The 14,585-nt window shown below is 46.5% G+C and overlaps 1 protein-coding gene across 1 annotated transcript in view; it reads right to left on the bottom strand.

Annotated features, from left to right (window-relative positions):
- The window catches only part of LOC139229715 (guanylate-binding protein 1-like), a 30,598-nt gene extending 18,678 nt beyond the window's left edge, over positions 1-11,920 (bottom strand). Inside the window, exon 1 of the mRNA XM_070861253.1 lies at positions 11,761-11,920. The gene's annotated coding sequence lies outside the window, so the exon portion shown is untranslated. The remainder of the gene's footprint in view (positions 1-11,760) is intronic.
- Positions 11,921-14,585: the final 2,665 nt, after the last annotated feature.

A 14,585-nucleotide genomic window follows, 5' to 3' on the forward strand; every position in this document is an offset into this window, starting at 1 on the left:
AGTCCCGCCATCCCAGGAATCAGTCTGGTGAACCTTCGCTGCACTCCCTCAATAGCAAGAATGTCCTTCCTCAGGTTAGGAGACCAAAACTGTGCACAATACTCCAGGTGTGGCCTCACCAAATCCCTGTACAACTGTAGCAACACCTCCCTGCCCCTGTACTCAAATCCCCTCGCTATGAAGGCCAACATGCCATTTGCTTTCTTAACCGCCTGCTGCACCTGCATGCCAACCTTCAATGACTGATGTACCATGACACCCAGGTCTCTTTGCACCTCCCCTTTTCCTAATCTGTCACCATTCAGATAATAGTCTGTCTCTCTGTTTTTACCACCAAAGTGGATAACCTCACATTTATCCACATTATACTTCATCTGCCATGCATTTGCCCACTCACCTAACCTATCCAAGTCGCTCTGCAGCCTCACAGCATCCTCCTCGCAGCTCACACTGCCACCCAACTTAGTGTCATCCACAAATTTGGAGATACTACATTTAATTCCCTCATCTAAATCATTAATGTACAGTGTAAACAGCTGGGGCCCCAGCACAGAACCTTGCGGTACCCCACTAGTCACTGCCTGCCATTCTGAAAAGTACCCATTTACTCCTACTCTTTGCTTCCTGTCTGACAACCAGTTCTCAATCCATGTCAGTACACTACCCCCAATCCCATGTGCTCTAACTTTGCACATCAATCTCTTGTGTGGGACCTTGTCGAACGCCTTCTGAAAGTCCAAATATAACACATCAACTGGTTCTCCCTTATCCACTCTACTGGAAACATCCTCAAAAAATTCTAGAAGATTTGTCAAGCATGATTTCCCTTTCACAAATCCATGCTGACTTGGACCTATCATGTCACCTCTTTCCAAATGCACTGCTATGACATCCTTAATAATTGATTCCATCATTTTACCCACTACCGATGTCAGGCTGACCGGTCTATAATTCCCTGTTTTCTCTCTCCCTCCTTTTTTTAAAAAGTGGGGTTACATTGGCTACCCTCCACTCCATAGGAACTGATCCAGAGTCAATGGAATGTTGGAAAATGACTGTCAACACATCCACTATTTCCAAGGCCACTTCCTTAAGTACTCTGGGATGCAGTCCATCAGGCCCTGGGGATTTATCGGCCTTCAATCCCATCAATTTCCCCAACACAATTTCCCGGCTAATAAGGATTTCCCTCAGTTCCTCCTCCTTAATAGACCCCCCGACCCCTTTTATAACCGGAAGGTTGTTCGTGTCCTCCTTCGTGAATACCGAACCAAAGTACTTGTTCAATTGGTCTGCCACTTCTTTGTTCCCCGTTATGACTTCCCCTGATTCTGACTGCAGGGGACCTACGTTTGTCTTTACTAACCTTTTTCTCTTTACATATCTATGGAAACTTTTGCAATCCGTCTTAATGTTCCCTGCAATGTTTACAGGACGTCTTTGTAATTGGCATCGGTCATGAGGCCCTTCTTCACAGGCTACTGTTTGCCGAAACCACCGTCACTCTGCAGAAGGCCATCAGCATCAGCCAGGCATTCATGACCTCAAGCTGCACCTCCAAGCAGATGATGACTCACTCTCAGGACTCAAACCGGCAAATACTGTAAATAGAATGGTGCCTTTCACAGGCAGAACTGTTGAACATGAATCTGCCCAGGGCAAAGTGTACAGGCCCCCGAGTCCTTTAACTCAAGAGTCCGCCGAGGGGTGCAAACGTAAGTCGAGTAGCACCATGCTGGCGTTGTGGAGGTAATCACAGGGCTCATCAGTGTCGGTTCAGAGACTATGTGTACTAAGGCTGCAGCACAAAGGGCCACCTCCAGTGAATGTGGAAAAGAGCTGTGACTCACCACGTGGAAGACGAGTCATCAGATGGCTGTGAATCCAGCGCGTATTACGAGGAGATGGCTAGAGAGGCAGCTCAGTCCCAGGACGAAGTGTGTCGAGTATATACCTGCACCACAGATTGTCCTCCAGTGATAATGGAAGTCGAGATAAATGGCGTTCCAGTCTTCATGGAGGTGGACACGGGGACGAATCAGTCAGTAGTGAGCCAGGAAGCCTTTGAGAGGCTATGGAACAATCAAGCTGAACAAGCCGGATCAGGCAAAGCTGCGCACCTACACCAAGGAACTGATATCAGTTGTTGTTAGTGCGGATATAAGTGTATCCCATGATGGCGCGGTGCACAATTTACCATTGTGGATTATTTCAGGTGATGGGCCAATGCTACTTGGAAGAAGATGGATGGGGAAGATTCATTGGAACTGGGAAGACTTCATCCCTCCAGCGATCGACATCCCTGTGCTCAGAGTCAGAGCAAGCCCCAACCTTCGGTTGGACCAGGCACTGGAGAGCAGATCCGCGCAGTCCCCGAGGCACAGACCGCTCATCACAACTGCGTGACGATGATCCGGCCGAGACGACCCGAACTCACCTTCCCGGTTTCAGTGGCTGGACTCCTGGGGAGGAAGATTGGATCCGAGGGCGCCTTCCCAGCTTCAGTGGCAGAATCCCTGGGACAGAAGATCGCGGCAGTCAACATCATGGACAGGGAAAAGATGGCGTCCAAACCACGAGGTGCAGCGCTAATGGAGCAACGACACATGGTTCCATGCAAGGAAGATGATTGGGGTAAAAGTAGTAAGGCCATTTTAAAGGTCAGCAACCTGCCTCTTTTGAATGAACTGCTTGAAATTGGTATCCAATGTAAAAGTCCAGCTGTAACGAGCAAAATGTTGTTGAGCGATGTCGGGTGCAAATTGCAATCAGCCAATGTAGCGGGCGAACGCCTAACGGTCGTATACAGGTCCAGCGGGCTACCCAATGTTGTAGCCTGCATCCCCAGGACCAGAACAATGTATCATAAAGTGTCCCCACAGCTGACAGAAGTAGACAAGCCGCAGAGTAAACGATCCCCGGAGAGCAGAAGCACCGGTAGCGATACCCTGCCTCAGATCGGTTTAACATTGCAGGCACCCGATGGCATGAACCGCCATGAGCCAGAAACAGTAAACTGCGACTATGCTCGCCATCGGCTACCGTCGCCAACCACACGGGTGGAAAAGGCGCAGCCCACAAACCCACTCGCCACCATGGCAATGTCCAAGAGCGAAAGGTCACCCACAACGGCTCCTCCGAACGGGACCTGGATCAGCCAGGATCCCAAACTAAAGAGTGCTCACAATGGTGCCCTCAAGGAAAGCGAGTCAGCAGTCCTCTGCGAACTGCTAGAGGCAGCCCCACCATCGCTGAGACAAAACGCTCACTCGCTCAGACTCGGGGAGCAGCAGCGACACTTTGCAAATGAAAAGGACAGGGAGGTCACAGACACATCAGCTGTCTTTGGGCCTGCCCGACATTAGGAGTAACGGCAAGAGCCCTGAGCTCCGGCAACTCGAGCAAAATGAGCTCACCTCGCCCACAGACCCACTAGCATGGGGCGCTGCGCCGCCACTAGACAACCCGGATCTCATCCGGCCATGCTGGAACTAGACTGTCCTCGTGTACCTGTGCTTATATACCTGTACTGATCATGTAACTGTACTACACAAAAAAAAATGCAACTGTAATCCACCCAACAAATGTGCCAAGATGTAAATGTAAAACCCATGTGATGAACTTCAATGAAACTTGCATGTAACGGGCCACTAGCATGATCTCTGTGTGGGGGGAGGGGGAGAATGGAGTAGTCATGGACTCAACCAGAAACCACTGGGACCTCCACTGGCAACAAATCACACTACCAACCCACCCAAGCTAGAAGCGTTCCTCCAATGGTCAACCAGGAAGAGCAAAGCCCAGGTCACCGTCAATGTACCAGTCAATTTGCATTAAAGACTTGGGGGGGGAAGTGATGTCATCTATGTAGACCATGTATACTAACTGTATAGTCACATAAGGTGTGCCACCAGAGGGCACTGCGGTGGGAGATCTGAGGGTCACTTGCATAGGTGTGCAGGGCCCAGTATAAAAGGCTGCCCATCATGTTTGTGCATCACTCTGGAATTACAATCAATGGGACTAAGGTCACAACAACTCAAGTACAATATTAGACATCGTGGAGTCATTCATAAGAGAGTATTAAAGACATAACACCTGGTCTGAGCTGTGTTAACTTATCTCATGCAATTGATTATTGCAATTGGCCACACAGCCCCTGGACTGGAGAAGGAAGCAATTCTAAAAACCCAGACGACTCGATTTTCAACTTGTCACCCAGGTATAGTACTAGCATTGTGAATTAGTCACCTGTTATAGAACCCACCACAACTTTCAGTCCCAGTGACCTTAACGGAAATGGAAATCGGGCGGTTTCTACCCCGGCCAGTTGACCCACAAATCCAGTTCTACGCTCGGCGGCAAGTTGAAAATCTACCCCATAACCTACAATAATTAATTGTAACAATTATTTTGGCACTGTTCAACAAATGTTGTTGCTAATAAATGAGATAAAGGTTTTCAGAAAGAGACCAATTATCTTAAGTTGTGCAGTGATTTGACTCTTTAATTGGTCGATGTGAATCATCGAGGTGGGCAATGGCAGTGCTGGCGATGGAACAGATTTCACACCCAAGGTAAACATTGAATGGTTAGGTGTAGCATGATGTGGAGGCAAAGTAAATCTCTCTACACTCACAACAAGCACTTCAAGGTCAGATATAGCACCAATTAGAATCTATTTTTATAGACTCACTGATGTATCTGAATTCTCTATATGTGCTAATGCCAGTATTTGTTCTTTGTGAACACATTTACAATTTGCCACACAGAGGAACCCTTTCCCTTGCTATTCATTAAGGAGTGCACCAGTGTGTTAATCACGATAAGGGACACGAGTATTTGGAATGTAGCACAGCATCTGGCATTTATATAGTGGCCCTTACACAGAACAGTTCAGCGCTCTTCACAAGGAGGAATGGAGGACTGCTAATGTTGTGCCTTTGTTTAAAAAGGGAGAAAGGGATAGACCGAGCAATTACAGGCCAGCCAACCTAACCGCAGTGGTGGGAAAATTATTGGAAAAAATTCTGAGGATCAGGATAAGTCTTCATTTAGAAAGATACGGATTAATCAAGGACTGGCAGCATGGATTTGTTATGGGTAGGTCATGTCTAACTAACTTGATTTCATTAATTGAGGTGGTAACAAGGAGGGTCGATGAGGATAGTGCAGTTGAGGTAGTATATATGGATTTTAGCAAGGCCTTTGATAAGGTTCCACAAGGTAGACTGGTCACAAAGGTAAAAGCCCATGCGATCCAAGGCAAAGTGGCAAGTTGGATCTAAAATTGGCTCAGAGGCAGGAAGCAAAGGTTGATGGACGTTTTTGTGACTGAAAGGCTGTTTCCAGTGGGTTCCGCAGGGCTCCATACTAGGTCCCTTGTTTTTTGTGGTATATATCAATGATTTAAACTTGAATGTAGAGGGTATGATTGAAACGTTTGAAAATGATACAAATATTGGCTGTGTGGCTGGTAATGAAGAAGAAAGCTGTAGACTGCAGGAAGATATCAATGAACTGGTCAGGTGAGCAGAACAGTGGCAAATGGAATTCAATCCTGAGAAGTGTGAGGTAATTCATTTGGGGAGAGCTAACAAGGCAGGGGAATGCACATTAAATTGCATGATGCTGAGAAGTATAGAGGAACAAAGGTACCTTGGAGTGCATGTCCACAGATCTCTGAAGGTAGCAGGCCAGGTAGATAAGGTGGTTAAGAAGGCATACGGAAAACTTGCCTTTATTAGCTGAGGCAGAGAATACAAGAGCAGGGAGGTTATGCTTGAACTGTATAAAACACTAGTTAGGCCACAGCTAGAGTACTGCATGGAGTTCTGGTTACCACATTACAGGAAATATGTGATTGCACTAGAGAGGGTACAGAGGAGATTTATGAGGATGTTGCCTGGACTGGAGAATTTTAGGTATGAGGAAAGATTGGATAGGCTGGGTTTGCTTTCGTTGGAACAGAGGAGGCTGAGCGGAGACCTTATTGAGGTGTATAAAATTATGAGGGGCCTAGATAGATTTGGTAGGAAGGAGCTATTTCCCTTAGCAGAGGGGTCAACAACCAGGGGGCATATATGAATACGTGGCTTGAGCAGTGGTGCAGAAGGGAGGGATTCAAATTCCTGGGGCACTGGAACCGGTTCTGGGGGAGGTGGGACCAGTACAAACCGGACGGTCTGCACCTGGGCAGGACCGGAACCAATGTCCTAGGGGGAGTGTTTGCTAGTGCTGTTGGGGAGGAGTTAAACTAATATGGCAGGGGGATGGGAACCTATGCAGGGAGACAGAGGGAAATAAAATGGAGTCAGAAGCAAAAGATAGAAAGGAGAATAGTAAAAGTGGAGGGCAGAGAAACCCAAGGCAAAAAACAAAAAAGGCCACATTACAGCAAAATTCTAAAGGGGCAAAGTGTGTTTAAAAAAAACAAGCCTGAAGGCTCCATGCCTCAATGCGAGGAGTATTCGGAATAAAGTGGACGAATTAACTGCGCAGATAGCAGTTAATGGGTATGATGTAATTGGCATCATGGAGACATGGCTCCAGGGTGACCAAGGTTGGGAACTCAACATTCAAGGTTATTCAGCATTTAGGAAGGATAGACAGAAAGGAAAAGGAGGCGGGGTGGCGTTGCTGGTTAAAGAGGAAATTAATGCAATAGTAAGGAAGGACATTAGCCTGGATGATGTGGAATCGGTATGGGTAGAGCTGCGAAATTCCAAAGGGCAGAAAACGCTAGTGGGAGTTGTGTACAGACCACCAAACAGTAGTAGTGAGGTTGGGGACAGCATCAAACAAGAAATAATGGATGTGTACAATAAAGGTACAGCAGTTATCATGGGCGACTTTAATCTACATATTGATTGAGCTAACCAAACTGGTAGCAATGCGGTAGAGGAGGACTTCCTGGAGTGTATTAGGGATGGTTTTCTAGACCAATATGTCGATGAACCAACTAGAGAGCTTGCCATCCTAGACTGGATGATGTGTAATGAGAAAGGACTAATTAGCAATCTTGTTGTGCGAGGCCCCTTGGGGAAGAGTGACCATAATATCGTAGAATTCTTTATTCAGGTGGAGAGTGACATAGTTAATTCGGAAACTAGGGTCCTGAACTTAAGGAAAGGTAACTTCGACGGTATGTGGCATGAATTGGCTAGAATAGACTGGCAAAGGATAATTAAAGGGTTGATGTTGGATAAGCAATGGCAAACATTTAAAGATCACATGGATGAACTTCAGCAATTGTACATCCCTGTCTGGAATAAAAATAAAACGGGAAAGGTGGCTCAACCATAAATAACAAGTGAAATTAAGGATGGTGTTAAAGCCAAGGAAGAGGCATATAATTTGGCTAGAAAAAGCAACAAACCTGAGGACTGGGAGAAATTTAGAATTCAACAGAGGAGGACAAAGGGTTTAATTAAGAGGGGGAAAATAGAGTACGAGAAGAAACTTGCGGGGAACATAAAAACTGACTGCAAAAGCTTCTATAAAGCGGATGCATTGACAGTCATTTTCCAACATTCCATTGACTCTGGATCAGTTCCTATCGAGTGGAGGGTAGCCAATGTAACCCTACTTTTTAAAAAAGGAGGGAGAGAGAAAGCAGGGAATTATAGACCGGTCAGCCTGACCTCAGTAGTGGGTAAAATGATGGAATCAATTATTAAGGATGTCATAGCAGCGCATTTGGAAAATGGTGACATGATAGGTCCAAGTCAGCATGGATTTGTGAAAGGGAGATCATGCTTGACAAATCTTCTGGAATTTTTTGAGGATGTTTCCAATAAAGTGGACAAAGGAGTACCAGTTGATGTGGTATATTTGGACTTTCAGAAGGCTTTCGACAAGGTCCCACACAGGAGATTAATGTGCAAAGTTAAAGCACATGGGATTGGGGGTAGTGTGCTGACGTGGATTGAGAACTGGTTGTCAGACAGGAAGCAAAGAGTAGGAGTAAATGGGTACTTTTCGGAATGGCAGGCAGTGACTAGTGGGGTACCGCAGGGTTCTGTGCTGGGGCCCCAGCTGTTTACATTGTACATTAATGATTTAGACGAGGGGATTAAATGTAGTATCTCCAAATTTGCGGATGACACTAAGTTGGGTGGCAGTGTGAGCTGCGAGGAGGATGCTATGAGGCTACAGAGTGACTTGGATAGGTTAGGTGAGTGGGCAAATGCGTGGCAGATGAAGTATAATGTGGATAAATGTGAGGTTATCCACTTTGGTGGTAAAAACAGAGAGACAGACTATTATCTGAATGGTGACAGATTAGGAAAAGGGAAGGTGCAACGAGACCTGGGTGTCATGGTACATCAGTCATTGAAGGTTGGCATGCAGGTCCAGCAGGCGGTTAAGAAAGCAAATGGCATGTTGGCCTTCATAGCGAGGGGATTTGAGTACAGGGGCAGGGAGGTGTTGCTACAGTTGTACAGGGCCTTGGTGAGGCCACACCTGGAGTATTGTGTACAGTTTTGGTCTCCTAACTTGAGGAAGGACATTCTTGCTATTGAGGGAGTGCAGCGAAGATTCACCAGACTGATTCCCGGGATGGTGGGACTGACCTATCAAGAAAGACTGGATCAACTGGGCTTGTATTCACTGGAGTTCAGAAGAGTGAGAGGGGACCTCATAGAAACGTTTAAAATTCTGACGGGTTTGGACAGGTTGGATGCAGGAAGAATGTTCCCAATGTTGGGGAAGTCCAGAACCAGAGGTCACAGCCTAAGGATAAGGGGTAAGCCATTTAGGACCGAGATAAGGAGAAACTTCTTCACCCAGAGAGTGGTGAACCTGTGGAATTCTCTACCACAGAAAGTAGTTGAGGCCAATTTACTAAATATATTCAAAAGGGAGTTAGATGAAGTCCTTACTACTCGGGGGATCAAGGGGTATGGCGTGAAAGCAGGAAGGGGATATTGAAGTTGCATGTTCAGCCATGAACTCATTGAATGGCGGTGCAGGCTAGAAGGGCTGAATGGCCTGCTCCTGCACCTATTTTCTATGTTTCTATGTTTCTATAAATATGTGAAGATAAAAAAGATTAGTGAAGACAAACGTAGGACCCTTGCAGTCGGATTCAGGTGTATTTATAATGGGGAACAAAGAAATGACAGACCAACTGAACAAATACTTTGGTTCTGTCTTCACGAAGGAAGACACAAATAACCTTCCGATTGTACTAGGGGACAGAAGGTCCAGTGAGAAGGAGGAACTGAATGATATCCTTCTTAGGCGGGAAATTGTGTTAGGGAAATTGATGGGATTGAAAGCCGATAAATCCCCGGGACCTGATAGTCTGCATCCCAGAGTACTTAAGGAAGTGGCCCTAGAAATAGTGGATGCATTGGTGATCATTTTCTAACAGTCTATCGACTCTGGATCAGTTCCTATGGACTGGAGGGTAGCTAATGTAACACCACTTTTTTAAAAAGGAGAGAGAAAACAGGTAATTATAGACCGGTTAGCCTGACATCAGTAGTGGGGAAAATGTTAGAATCGATCATTAAGGATGAAATAGCAATGCATTTGGAAAGCAGTGACAGGATTGGACCAAGTCAGCATGGATTTATGAAAGGGAAATCATGCTTGACAAATCTTCTGGAATTTTTTGAGGATGTAACTAGCAGAGTGGACAAGGGAGAATCAGTGGATGTGGTGCACTTGGACTTTCAAAAGGCTTTTGACAAGGTTCCGCACAATCGAGATTGGTGTGCAAAATCAAAGCACATGGTATTGGGGGTAATGTACTGACGTGGATAGAGAACTGGTGGGCAGACAGGAAGCAGAGAGTCGGGATAAACGGGTCCTTTTCAGAGACTAGTGGAGTGCCGCAGGGCTCAGTGCTGGGACCCCAGCTCTTTACAATATACATTAATGATTTGGATGATGGAATTGAGTGTAATATCTCCAAGTTTGCAGATGACACTAAATTGGGTGGCGGTGTGAGCAGTGAGGAGGATGCTAAGAGGCTGCAGGGTGACTTGGACAGGTTAGGTGAGTGGGCAAATGCATGGCAGATGTAGTATAATGTGGATAAATGTGAGGTTATCTATTTTGGGGGCAAAAACACGAAGGCAGAATATTATCTGAATGGCGGTAGATTAGGAAAAGGGGAGGTGCAACGAGACCTGGGTGTCATGGTTCATCAGTCGCTGAAAGTGGGCATGCAGCAGGCGGTGAAGAAGGCAAATGGTATGTTGGCCTTCATAGCCAGGGGATTTGAGTATAGGAGCAGGGAGGTCTTACTTCAGTTGTACAAGGCTTAGTGAGGCCTCACCTGGAATATTGTGTGCAGTTTTGGTCTCCTAATCTGAGGAAGGACGTTCTTGCTATTGAGGGAGCGCAGCCAAGGTTCACCAGACTGATTCCCAGGATGGCTGGACTGTCATATGAGGAGAGACTGGATCAACTGGGCCTTTATTCACTGGAGTTTAGAAGGATGAGAGGGGATCTCATAGAAACATATAAGATTCTGACGGGACTGGACAGGTTAGATGCGGGAAGAATGTTCCCGATGTTGGGGAAATCCAGAACCAGGGGACACAGTCTTAGGATAAGGGGTAGGCCATTTAGGACTGAGATGAGGAGAAACTTCTTCACTCAGAGAGTTGTTAACCTGTGGAATTCCCTGCCGCAGAGAGTTGTTGATGCCAGTTCATTGGATATATTCAAGAGGGAGTTAGATATGGCCCTTACGGCTAAAGGGATCAAGGGGTATGGAGAGAAAGCAGGAAAGGGGTACTGAGGGAATGATCAGCCATGATCTTATTGAATGGTGGTGCAGGCTCAAAGGGCCGAATGGCCTACTCCTCCACCTATTTTCTATGTTTCTATATATTTAAAGTAATTGGTAGGAGGTTTAGAGGGGATTTGACGGAAAATGTTTTCACGCAGAGGGTGGTGGGAGTCTGGAACTCACTGCCTGAAAGGCTAGTAGAGGCAGAAACCCTCACCGCATTTAAAAAGCACTTGGATGTGGACTTGAAGTGCCATAACCTACCAGGCTACGGACCAAGAGCTGGAAAGTGGGATTAAGCTGGATAACTGTTTGTTGGCCGGCGTGGACGTGATGGGCCGAAATGGCCTCCTTCCGTGCTGTAAATTTCTGTGTTTGTATGGCAAGAGGGGGAGAAGGATTTGAACCAGAGATCGGGAAGGATTAAAAGGGAGGAACTGAAAAATAGAGGTGATGCAAGGTTTAAAGTTGGTTTCGAAGGGAGGAAGGAGCTGTTGTTTTGGAGAGTGTTCCCAAAGCATGATCAACAGTAATTCAACTTTCACTTTTGGCATCCAATAGCCATACGGAGAGCTGCTAGAACAGACCTGATGGATTTGACACGAGCTGAAGGACTGGTCATTCTGCACCAACATTGTATCTTAGAAGCGTGCCTCCTACTGATCATTTCCTCGACACTTCTTACCCACCCCCGGCACCCGCTACCCCTCCCAGCAGCCATCTAATCTTCTGGGAGAGACAAAAGGACAAGGCCAAAAGTGGGGGGAGGGCAGAGGAGACTGGAGAATTCCTTCCTGATTCCTGCCGCCCACCATCACCATCTCAGGGTGATGGAAACCAGTCCCTATGACAACACTGGCATATGCTTATGTTGCCTTGATCACAGTGTAACACAGGAGCAAGTATCGGACAGAGATTTCAGTCACAAAAAATGTTCTCTTCAGCTAATCTGAACTAAGAGCTGCCAACTCCAGTTGCTGGAGGATTCATCGCATGCCTCCACGGCTCACCTGTGAAAGAGTCGGCGGCTGCTGTGTTAATTCACGGTAAACTCCACCGGTCTTCCTGCAGACAGAGCAGGGATCCCAACTTCACTGTGGCCGTTCCGTTTGCTGGACGTTGTGAACTCGCTGTGTTTCAGGCAGCAGAGGAAGTCGTCACGCTTCGAAACTGAAAGTTGGCATCGCTCTGATACCGAGCCAACACTTTGATTGCGGGCGGGCGGGGGCGGTCGGGAGAGGAGAGGGCAGTGATCGGGAGAGGGAAGTGTCAGTGATCGGGAGAGGGGCAAGTGATCGGGAGAGGGGCAGTGATCGGGAGAGGAAAGTGTCAGTGATCGGGAGAGGGGCAGTGATCGGGAGAGGGAAGTGTCAGTGATCGGGAGAGGGGCAGTGATCGGGAGAGGGAAGTGTCAGTAATCGGGAGAGGGGCAGTGATCGGGAGAGGGAAGTGTCAGTAATCGGGGAGGGGGTGTGCGATCAGGAGGCTGAGCGGAGCTGGCCAAGTCTCTGCAATGGTCTTCTGCATTTGCGGGCTGCACATTCAGGTCATTATTTTCATGGCCTCGGGTTAGGCAGCTTTTTGATCACATTTTCCTGAACTGAGCTGGCCCATTTCTGGCTGTGTTGAGGGCAGCCCAATTTAACAAAACAGCCGCAATCAGGCGTTAGCCCCCACTCCCACTATTTACAGAATGTAATTGGTCCAACTCTTGTTTTAGTTGTGTGTCCTGGACATCTCTTTTACTGCTCTGGTCCCCTGCACCTCTGGCCTTGCGGCGCTCCCTCGTGCTGCATTGGGGTGTCTGCCTGGATTGTGTGATCAAGTATCTGGAGTGGGACTTGAAGCAGTGGTTCTCTGACTGGGTGGGGGTGCTTTCACTGGGCCAAGGCACACACCTGTGGAGCCTACATTACTTCTGTCTACTGAACATCATTATGGCTACGGCAGTGCTGTAGCTCTTCTGTGAAGTGAGACCTACGTATGAAATGCAGGAATGTCAGAAGTATGTCACTGTGGAAAGAACCACGCAATGGGACTAACTGGATTGCTCTTCAAAAGAGCTGGCACAGACTTGATGGGCTGAATGGTCTCCTTCTGTGCTGTACTATTTTATGATTTAGGGATGCATGCAATAAAGGTACAGCAGTTATCATGGGTGACTTTAATCTACATATTGATTGGGCTAACCAAACTGGTAGTAATGCGGTGGAGGAGGATTTCCTGGCGTGTATTAGGGATGGTTTTCTGGACCAATATGTCGATGAACCAACTAGGGAGCTGGCCATCCTAGACTGGGTGATGTGTAATGAAAAAGGACAAATGAGCAATCTTGTTGTGCAAGGCCCCTTGGGGAAGAGTGACCATAACATGGTAGAATTCTTTATTAAGATGAAGAGTGACACAGTTAATTCAAAAACTAGGGTCCTGAATTTAAGGAAAGGTAACTTCGATGGTTTGAGGCGTGAATTGGCTAGAATAGACTGGCAAATGATACTTAAAGGTTTGACGGTGGATAGGCAATGGCAAACATTTAAAGATCACATGGATGAACTTCAGCAATTGTACATCCCTGTCTGGAGTAAAAATAAAACGGGGAAGGTGGCTCAACTATGACTAACAAGGGAAATTAAGGAAAGTGTTAAATCCAAGGAAGAGGCATATAAATTGGCCAGAAAAAGCAACAAACCTGAGGATTGGGAGAAACTTAGAATTCAGCAGGGAGGACAAAGGGTTTAATTAAGAGGGGGAAAATAGAGTACGAGAAGAAGCTTACTGGGAACATAAAAACTGACTGCAAAAGCTTCTATAGATATGTGAAGAGAAAAAGATTAGTGAAGACAAACGTAGGACCCTTGCAGTCGGATTCAGGTGTATTTATAATGGGGAACAAAGAAATGGCAGACCAATTGAACAAATATTTTGGTTCTGTCTTCACGAAGGAAGACACAACTAACCTTCCGGAAATACTAGGGGACCGAGGGTCTAGTGAGAAGGAGGAACTGAAGGATATTCTTATTAGGCGGGAAATGTGTTTGGGAAATTAATGGGATTGAAAGCCGATAAATCCCCGGGGCCTGATAGTCTGCATCCCAGAGTACTTAAGGAAGTGGCCCTAGAAATAGTGGATGCATTGGTGATCATTTTCCTACAGTCTATCGACTCTGGATCAGTTCCTATGGACTGGAGGGTAGCTAATGTAATATCACTTTTTAAAAAGGGAGGGAGAGAGAAAGCGGGTAATTATAGACCAGTTAGTCTGACATCAGTAGTGGGGAAAGTGTTGGAATCAATTATTAAGGATGAAATAGCAGTGCATTTGGAAAGTAGTGACATGATCGGTCCAAGTCAGCATGGATTTATGAAAGGGAAATCATGATTGACAAATCTTCTGGAATTTTTTGAGGATGTAACCACTAAAGTGGACAAGGGGGAACCACTGGATGTGGTGTATTTGGACTTTCAAAAGGCTTTTGACAAGGTCCTACACAAGAGATTGGTGTGCAAAATCAAAGCCCATGGTATTGGGGATAATATACTGACGTAGATAGAGAAGTGGTTGGCAGAGAGTCAGGATAAATGGGTCCTTTTCAGAATGGCAGGCAGTGACTAGTGGAGTGCCGCAAGGCTCAGTGCTGGGACCCCAGCTCTTTATAATATACATCAATAATTTGGATGAAGAAATTGAGTGTAATATCTCCAAGTTTGCAGATGACATGAAACTGGGTGGCGGTGTGAGTTGTGAGGGGGATGCTAGGAGGCTGCAGGGTGACTTGGACAGATGAAGTGAGTGGGCAAATGCATGGCAGATGCAGTATAATGTGGAAAAATGTGA

The sequence above is a fragment of the Pristiophorus japonicus genome, chromosome 19, assembly GCF_044704955.1.
Source record: "Pristiophorus japonicus isolate sPriJap1 chromosome 19, sPriJap1.hap1, whole genome shotgun sequence".
In the NCBI taxonomy this organism is placed as follows: Eukaryota; Metazoa; Chordata; class Chondrichthyes; family Pristiophoridae; genus Pristiophorus; species Pristiophorus japonicus.